This window comes from Mytilus californianus, unplaced genomic scaffold, assembly GCF_021869535.1.
Source record: "Mytilus californianus isolate M0D057914Y unplaced genomic scaffold, xbMytCali1.0.p SCAF_9, whole genome shotgun sequence".
Classification (NCBI taxonomy): domain Eukaryota; kingdom Metazoa; phylum Mollusca; class Bivalvia; order Mytilida; family Mytilidae; genus Mytilus; species Mytilus californianus.
The window spans coordinates 7,058,847-7,069,094 of NW_026262745.1; the positions used below are offsets into that span (position 1 = coordinate 7,058,847).

A 10,248-nucleotide genomic window follows, 5' to 3' on the forward strand; every position below is an offset into this window, starting at 1 on the left:
TAGAACATTGTACAAATATTCATTCAATTAATGTTATATTTCTATTCAAACTTATTGAAAAATATTTAAATACAAACTTGGAGATGCATAACGACCATTACATGTCATATATTACATGCATTGGATATGGAATACATGTCACTATTGCATTATAATTCTATTATATATCTAACGTGTGTGTGTCATTGTCATTGTATCATTGTATAAAAGCTAAATTGAAGTTTGATTTCAGTCTATTTTCCCAATATAGAAATTTAATGTTTAATGTGTTATGAATAGTCAGCAAATACTGACTAATACTTTTGATGCGTTTATCTTGTTTTATTATCCGTCTGATATTAGTATTGTCATATATAAAAGATATATTGACTTGTTTTAATAATTTGTGTAACAGTTTAAGAAATTAATTTCTTCAAATCATTTTTGGAAAATGACGCTATCAGCGGCATGTTTCCGATACCATTGACCAGAACTAACGGAAGTTGATTATACCTCCGCCTACCGCACTCGGTTTCATATTTACTATTTTACATACTAACTGGAATCTGCTTGTATTACGCTACACTCGAACAAAGTGTTGTAGTCGGACGGGAACCAGTTTACATACGTTATCTTATTTACCAAAAAGATATCTTGACCTGTCCATATGTTTTTTGTTATTAAATGGTATTTGGAGCTATTCCTTTGTTATATTTTTCATATTTATTCGAGCTTTTACTTTTATGCACATGTCTTACAATCGTAAATAATCGGTATGTATGCATGATAAATAGATCCGTTTTGTTATGGTGTTGGACTTTTTACCCTCCAATGATCAGCAGTCGCTAGACAAAATAGTTCTAAATAATGTCAGCCTTTCATGCCATTTCAACTTTACAATCATTAAAAAAGTAATAATCGGAATCATTTTGATATCCATTGGATAGAAACTGGTCTTTATCCAGATTTACGAAGATTTTAATAATCGGAAATTAGTAATACGGTTATACCCACGGTGCGTATGAATCTTTGTTTACAAAGTTATAGCAGCAGAGTCTGTAACTGTATCATTATTTATTAACTACACTGTTATTGTACTTAATATGATGAAAACTGCATATACAATATAAGATGTCAACTCGGCCAATACAGATTTTTTTTTCCATATTGGCCGAGTTCTGATCCGGCCAAAACAGGATTTCGGAACGTCTCTAGTTTTTAGATCGTAAGTCACGATAAACACAAACTGAAAGTAAACAGTTGTTTGTACGACACAGCTTTTATTTACTCACCATAAACAAGCTGAAACATTCAGTATGGCTTATATTTTAGGTAAAAGACGGTCCCATTCATTTGAAAAGCATTTTGAAAGTAGACGATGGAATTATTTCAGGTTTGGGGAACGAGTAAATTATCACAAAGTTCATTTCTTGACGACCTCATAATTTCATCATGTCGATGGTACAAATCGATTTTTACTGTTTACTTTCTCTTCTCATGTTTTGTAAACGGTCTTTTATTTTTAAACCCGAACCAGGCATATGCATTCTGTAATTGCGCAAATTTCGTTCTTTGGTCAATTGGCTTATGGATAGTTGTATCAATTTCAACTCTTACATTATTTTTTTTTTTTAAATATATTTGCATTACACATGCAATGGCAGTACCTTTCCAATTACTATTTATGTGTTGTGTCTAAATTAAAGTTGTAACACTTTACAGTGACTGGAAAGGGTAGAAAAATTCATCAGATGAGAAAAGGCTGAAGATACATGGAAACGGCACCAAATCATTAGACATTGCATCTTATAAAATGAAACTGAGATTTGGATATTTCCACTTCAAGGTAAAAATGTTTATCTCTTGTGAAATGAAAAAAAAAATATTGTAACACTGTAGTTAATTAATAAAGATACTATTTTATGTATTTCTGTATTGGCTTTATTGTTGGTCCTCGGCCAGCAGTATTGGCCTTCGGCTTCGCCTCAGACCAATACACCAAGACATGGACTAATAACAAGGACAATACAGAAATACTTACGCAATAATATTATAGAATGACAGTATGGTTCAATAGCGGGAATCAGCCCCTAAACGTCTTTTTACATAAATATTAACTTCTGGTTTCAACTCCTTGTTCGTCTTGTCTGGAGATCTTGTTGTAGTTCCAGTTAGGCAAGCATTTTAGAGACGTATTCCGTCCATCCTCTCTTGACTTGTAATTTCTGGTGATACATTTGACCTGAAAGGTGGTGTGGGAGTGCAAAATCAAAAACTAACTGACTATGATATATGGTTAAATAACGAATATCAATTACATGGGTCAACATGGTCAAGGGCAGAGTTGTTATGAAATAACAATATGGCAGAGAAGTGGTTTCAAGTTTCATATAAAGCGACCTGACTGACATGAAATAAAAAATCAAAGGAGTATCCCTATTTGTCTAATCTTCAAGGTGAAATAAAACTAGTAAAACAATATTATACTATTGTCTAAATCTACAGAAATATAATTTGTTTCAAGTATCAGAAATAACTAGGTCACTAGTAACTTATTTAAATGAGTATGTGGGGTATAAGAGCTTGATAACAACAGGCTCTTCATAATCATTTGGTTTGAAAAGGATACTAGTAGTCTATATTCTTGATTTAGAAAAATGTAATTGCAAGACAAAAATCACATTACTTAGAATACTTTAGATCATTCAGGTAGTCTTTATTTATATGTACAAAAGAACAGCCAGTAGTCATTGGATATTGTAGATCATTCAAATAGTCTTGACCTATTTATTAGTACAAAAGAACAGCCAGTAGTCATTGGATATTGTAGATCATTCTGGTAGTCTTGACCTATTTATTTATAGAAAAAAAACCAGCCAGTAGTCATTGGATACTGTAGATCATTCAGGTAGTCTTGACCTATACATTTGTACTAAAAAACAGCCAGTTGTCATCTTCACATAACACACACATATCATATACGAATATCAATTATATGCTTACGAGACATGTTGGAATGTTAAACTAATTACGGTATGTGAAAATCAAGACTTGCATAAAAAATATCACAATATTAGAGACAGTGGCGTCATTTTTCCTCAGAGCTTTCAGCTATTTGATTATCAAAGCCCATCAGTTAGAATAAGATAATAATTCCAATATGGATACAGAATGGAAAAGAAATTAAACTTCAAGAATTGTAAAAAAATATTCATTTTGATGATTTCAATTGTTTAATGGTTTTTGTTTGTAAAAACATATTCAGTTAGTTGATGTTTTTCTGTTGTTTCTTTGTAAAAACATATTCAGTTAGTTGATGTTCTCTTAATTTTTTGTCAAACATATTCAGTTAGTTGATGTTTTTCTCTTAATTTTTGTTAACACATATTCAGTTAGTTGATGTGTTTTAGTTAATTTTTTGTTAACACATATTCAGTAAGTTGATGTTTTTCTGTTGCTTTTTTTGTAAAAGAAAATATATTCAATGTGATCATTTGTTTGGTCGTTTATCTACAAATTATGATACATCATTACAGTCTTTATTGTCTAATGCATTAACGTTTTATTCCTCCTATTCCTACATTTTAAAATCTGGTATGACATCTGTAAAAATCTATGTAGGAATAGAAGGAATAGTTAAATAAACAAGGGATTAAATCAGATTAGGTTGTAAAAACATAAAGCTAATTAACTTCAGGTAAATATAAAAAAAATCAGTAATTATAAAGTCATTGTGATATTGGAGTAATTATACATGACTTAGTCATATCTATGGGTCGTAGGTATGATACATACCATGATCTGGGTATTGTGGATCATGTTACTTTGAGTGTTATGAAGAGTAGTTTAAATTTGGCTTTGCTTATTCAACCTTATACTTTTGTAGCATTGATCCCAGCATCAAGGCTGTCTATAATTAAGATAACAGTTCAAATTTTAGACTATATAATGTAATATGTAAAATTCAATTTGAATTTTTCATTTCTGTATTAAGCCTTTTCTTCCTCATTCCTTTTCATATTTGAAATATTCGAATTTTCCTATTATGTAAATTCAAAGTACATTTCTATATTTAATTTTCTATTTTATTCTCTGCAATGCATCCATGTTTTTATATTTATTATAATAATTCTTAATAAATAAGTAAAAAGTGTGTATTGTTGCACTTATTTATCTGAACATCAATTAAATCTTAATAGCAAAAACAACAAATTACCTTACAACAACAGCTATTGTACTTTGTTTGTAGGAATAGAAGGAATATGTATTTTTAAAATGTATGAATAGCAGGAGGACACCACATTTACACCTATACTTTATACCTATATGTTTTAATCCGTTAAACAGAGTAATCCATATACTATGTGTATATATCAATGGATATTTTTCTTATAAAAGAAGTCACCTTGAAAATTTGTTATATGAGTTTGGAAGAACACGATTTATTTATAAGATGTAATTGGCTCTGAAATAGCTTTAAATAACTGCGAGTACTTTTAGATTGGTACTTTGTGTCGTTTGTCTTTTTGTTAGTTTTTTGTTTTTGTTTTTTGTTTTGGTTCTATGTGTCGATCTGATGAACCAAGCCTTTTTCAACTGATTTTTATTGTTTGTTCTTATGTTGTAATGTTACACCATGGTTCCAGGTTAGGGGAGGATTGAGCGCTCACAAATCCCGCCATATATATATATATATGTAGGACTCAAATCTTTGGTGGGTTCCAGGAGTCGGTTTCACAAAAAACGTACGACTAAGATTGATCGTAAATATACTGAATTGTTCATGACTTACTATCAATCTTAGTCGTAAGTTTTTTTTGTGAAACCGACTCCTGATCTACGGCAGATTTGAAATTTAAGGCAAATATGACGTCATAAACGCCGTACAAATCATAAATCTATGGCAGTTTTTTGTTTTCTCCAAATCTATGGCAACTTTTTGTTTTCTCCAAATCTATGGCAGTTTTATGTTTTCTCCAAATCTATGGCAGTTTTTTGTTATCGCCAAATCTATGGCAGATTTTGAAATTCCGTAATTGTCCATAGAAAAGAGAAAACTATAGCGTCACAATTAATTAACGTCATATTACGGGCTCACAGAGTTTTATAAACAAATACACAGGGAAACACTTTCCGCTTTCCCTCTTGGCGGTTTACAGGAAGATGTGGCCTCCAGAGGAGGGACAATGTATGCTCCACCGTCATAATCCCGCGATAAATAAAGGCACCGCTGTTTTTAGAAACGAATATTTCAGGAAAGGAGTTATAGTTAATATTATAGCATCTACGGCTGGCAAAGTATATAAAGTGAGGGATGAAATCACAGGATACCATTTTGATTTTAAATCGTTAAAAAAGATTTATTAACGCCCAACTAAACATTTTATAAAAAGGCAAATTGTTAAATTCTTTTTATTCAAACTGCATTGTGGTTTGTTAACGGACTTTCATTTTGACTAGTTGGTTAAATGACTGATTAAACAAGTACTATGTACAGTGTAGGGACTGCTTATCCTCCTGGTGCACATTATTTCGCTCCTAAAGTTTGTTTCAGTGTATATCACTTCCTCACTTAAAGGAAATATTATGGTCGCCATCACGATTTGGCTGACCATTATGGAACGAATGTCCATTTCACAAATGGTTATGAATATGCTCCCGTTGGATTAAAAAAAAATTTCATAGATTTAGGATGGCATGACGTCACATTTACAATAGATTGAGATTCTGCCATAGATCTGGAATCCGCCATGGATGTGAGTCCTACATATATATATGTGCCTGTCCCAGCTGGAGTCTGTAATTCAGTGATTTTCGTTGTTCGTTTTTATATTTATTTTTCGTTTATTATTTTGTCATAAATCCTCTACGGAGAGGTGTTTTGGCCAAACCTTTAGAAAATTTAGGTTCTCAATGCTCTTTAACTTCGTACTTTATTTGGCCTTTTTAACGTTTGAATCGAGCGTCACTGATGAGTCTTGTGTAGATGAAACGCGAGTCTGGCGTACACAATTTCAATCCTGGTATTTATGATGAGTTTATTTAAACAACTTTATCGAGCCCTATAGAAGAACACTGTCGTTTATGTATATGAAGTTAAATATGAAATAATATTGAAAGAAGAAATCGTAGTGGCATAGGAAATACCAAAGATATAAATAGAAAACATCAATTTCTCGTACTAACACATTTTACACAAAACTGAAAGCAAGGTAAGATTTCTATCCTTCAACTCTTATTTTTCACATTTTATACTAATTGTCAGTCACATAATAAATTCAAAGATGTCATATCTGTATGTGTGGTGTCCAAACGATGACAGATAGATACAAGCTTCACTAGAGTTCAGGATTCTTTATTGTTGTTATCTCATAAATAGCACATGTTTACCACAAACAGCTAGAACAAATGGAATAAACTTTTTAAAATTACGTACAATAGAGAATGGTTCTATTACTTTAATATTTATGTGAAGCAGCATGAACACAATAATTTTCGTAAACGGGAAAACGAAAGGACTTTGATAATGAAAAGCAAAATATTATGTATACATAATAAGTACAATTAGAAACTTGTCTCCAGGGTTCTATATGTTTATACTTTCTATTTTGTAATTCTATACACATTTGTAATTGCTATAGTTATATATATGTACGACACCGCCATATCCTTTAGTACAGCCTGGGAACAGTATATCTAACGTCAAGTCCCGTCAATATATATGTTCCTGGTACAGCGGACTGTGATCTAATTATAGAAAGAATCAAATGCAGAGGGAAATTCCAGAGATATTAATAGAAACGTTTATGTCCATACATAATAGCACGGAAAAATGTTTTACATTTCATTATAACAATGGTTTCCGTCTTTTTAACCTTTTTTTTATAAATACATATGTAGTAATCAATATCAATAACTAAATAGTATATGGCTAGATTTTATATGAAGTGGCTACAACTTTCGATAGACTTAGTATAAGGTTTTCAGAAAATGTTACTTCTCTGAAAACCCTTATAATGGTTTTCCGGATGCCGCGAACAGTTTTCATTTTAGAATATTCCAAAGAGTAACACTGTTCCGTAGGGAAGTTTCTCTAATTTATAAATTCCACATTTCATAGCACTGAATTGCTGAATAGAACATGTAACGATGGCATATTTGTATGTGTGGTATCCAAACGATGACAGCTGGGGACATGCTTCACTGTTATTAGAAATAAGTCAGGTGTATATCAGCTGGTGGCCAAAAGACGACAAGTCAAAATATAAAAAGAAGAAGAAGAAGGTAAATAATTTGTTCACAGTCGAGTTTTGCTATTTCTTTCTTTTTCTTTATTTTAATGGAGTAAACTTTTGTAAATCGGAGGGAACTTTAAATGCACAGGATTTTTTTTTAAAGATCAATGCTGGTAATAAAGAAAAAATGTGCATGACCGTGTTAAAATAGGATTATTAGATGCAGTTGACTAATATCATTTTCATCGGTATTCATTAGATTAATTCTTTGCCAATGAGACAACTATCAGAGATCAAATGACATAGATGTTATCAATTATAGTTCACCGTACGACCTTCAACAATAAGCAAACCCCATACCGCATATATAGCTGGCTATAAAAGTAACCGATATTACAAAATTGAAAACTATTCAAATGAGAAAATAAAGGATCTGATTTACGTACAAAACAACAAACGAAAAACAAGCATTATATACAACAACAGACGAAAAACAAATATGATATAACAACAAACGACAACCTTTGATATACAGGACAGGCTCCTGAATTGGGGACAGGTGTTAAACATGTTTGTGGGCGCCCATATTTCATTTCGTAAATATCAAATGCTATTGTCGACCGCTTCAGTCATATTAAAGACATTCTAAGGCTTTAATAAAAACGATACTTTAACCTGTGAGCCATAAATTATAGGATAACTTCCTAAATACGTTGAATTAATTCTTATTTGATTTTACTTCGACTGACTATGTTACCGAAACTACTTTCGTAGCCTTTGCACTGTGATATGTTCATGAGGAATATAGATGAATGGAATTCTGGGGTTCCGAGAAATTTTCAATTGAAAGAAAAAATTACATATGTTTTGTTTGAGAATTATAGGGATAAAAACCTTTCTAGAGGTTATTGGCGTGTTTACAAACTGGTCGCGGACTTATGATCACAAACTTAACATAAAAGTTTTCGACTATAAAGATCGCCATTGAAATAAGACTGAAAAAAGTAATAAAACAAAAATACTGAGCTTCAAGGGAAATTCAAAACGGAAAGTTCTTTATAAAATGGCAAAATCAAAAGCTCAAACACATAAAACGAACTGAACATTCAACAAAGGGATTATACTGATATGAATAAACAATATGTTTTCCCGTGTACATAAATTTCAATGAACTCGACCGAACCTCTAACAAACTGAATAAAACCAAAAAAGGTTTGAAATATAACCTTCATAAATCATATTTCGAATGAAGTGCGTCGAAATTATGCTCAGACCCTTAATATGATTAACAATAAGGAGACCACCCGTTGATGTTCTGGGGGAAAGGGATGGACAGGAGGAGTTTTAAAAATGAATAACGTGGCCTGGTTAGAACTTAACATAAAAGACAAGATGAAAATGAATATTCTGAAACACAGAATTCAGGAAACAATTATGTACAAAAGTGAAAATAAGTATTCAATCCGGAACCCCACCCCCGAATTTCAAATAGTCGTAAAACATGTTTAATTTTTGGTTGCCATAACGCTCACTACTGAATTAAGAAAAAACAGACAACATTAAGAGTTAATAATATGTATTTCCTTATAAGTAAAATGAAGGTAAGTTTGCCGGATTTTGATACTTTTTCCCGGTTGTCTGGACCCAGGGCAAACCGGTAGCTTGAAATATATAATACAGATACTAGTACTTTGAATTGTCTATCATTGAAGAATATCTGGTAACATGTAAATGTCTTTGTATTGGTTAAATTAGTTGTTGATTGTTGCTCTTTCATTGATCAAACTATCCAGTATTTTTTTTTGTATGATAGGTAGACGCTAAAGATGAATTGCCCGATAGTTATGAAGAGGACGTCGATTTGAATGGTAGAGAAGCAACTCACAAGTTTTATATCAACGAAAATAAAATCAATGCAAACGCTGTCGATGATTGGTGGAGACGAACAAAAGGGAGAGGTGGCTACCATATTTTTGGTCGCAATTGTTGTGATGTTGTTTACGCCGCATTGGAAGTTGGAGGCTGCTACGACTGGGTTCATCCGGGAATTAAAGTAGTTTCTACTCCGCGGCACATTAATCGCTATGGCCGAGACTTAGAGAATGCGAAGGAAAAAAGCTGGAATCCCTTTCGAGGTTTCATGGTCAGATGATGTGAAATATACTGTTTAAATTGATAGATTCCGTTTATGTTGAAGCTAGTAATTGCTGGTATGAGTTCTGTTATTTCTAAGCTTCATGTTTTATGCTAAAAAAAGTGAAGTAACAAAAATACCGAACTCCAAGGGAAATTCCAAACGGAAAGTCCTTTATAAAATGAAAAAAATTAAAGGCTCAAACACATCTAACGAATGGAAAACAACTGTCATATTACTGACTTGGTACAGACATTTCCTTATATAGAAAATGGTTCAGTAAACCTGGTTTTATAGCTATCTAAACCTCTCACTTGTGTGACAGTAGCCATAGACCTACCCAAGCCATTTTTGGAAATCTTTATTTTTTAAATGTTCAAAATTACAGTACAAAATTAATTTCTGTTACAAATGTGTGTGTTTAAAAAATATAATACTGCACTTACGGATGGTTATCATATTTTTGTGATTCATGGTGCTCAATCTGTACTTTTCCATGTAGTTTTTTTAACAAACTGTTCTTTATCTTCTCATGTTTTCTGTTCCTGTGATCCTGGAGTTGCTTGTATTTCGTAGAATTAAATTGTATTGCACCTTGGTGTCTTCTTAGGAATACTTGTTTGATACCCACAGACAGATAGTGACAGTCGCATGCTTTTATCAACAACCCGACCAAAGAGCAGAAAACAGCCACCGTCCACCAATGGGTCTTCAACACAACGAGAAAATCCCGCAACTGGAGGCGTGCTTCAGCTGGCCCCTAACCAAAAAAATGTGTACTAGATCAGTGATAATGGACGTCATACTAAACTCCAAAACATATAAATGAACTAAAATTATAAAAATAAACAAGACTAACAAAGGCCAGAGGCTCCTGACTTGGGACAGGCGCAAAATTGC

The 10,248-nt window shown here is 32.3% G+C and overlaps 1 long non-coding RNA gene across 1 annotated transcript; it reads left to right on the top strand.

The window, feature by feature from the left end:
• The first annotated feature begins 5,944 nt into the window (after positions 1-5,944).
• On the top strand, positions 5,945-9,947 carry LOC127714998 (uncharacterized). The gene is made up of 3 exons (XR_007988052.1): positions 5,945-6,191; positions 7,100-7,263; positions 9,028-9,947. It is a non-coding gene; the product is annotated as an uncharacterized LOC127714998 (long non-coding RNA).
• The last annotated feature ends 301 nt before the right edge of the window (positions 9,948-10,248 follow it).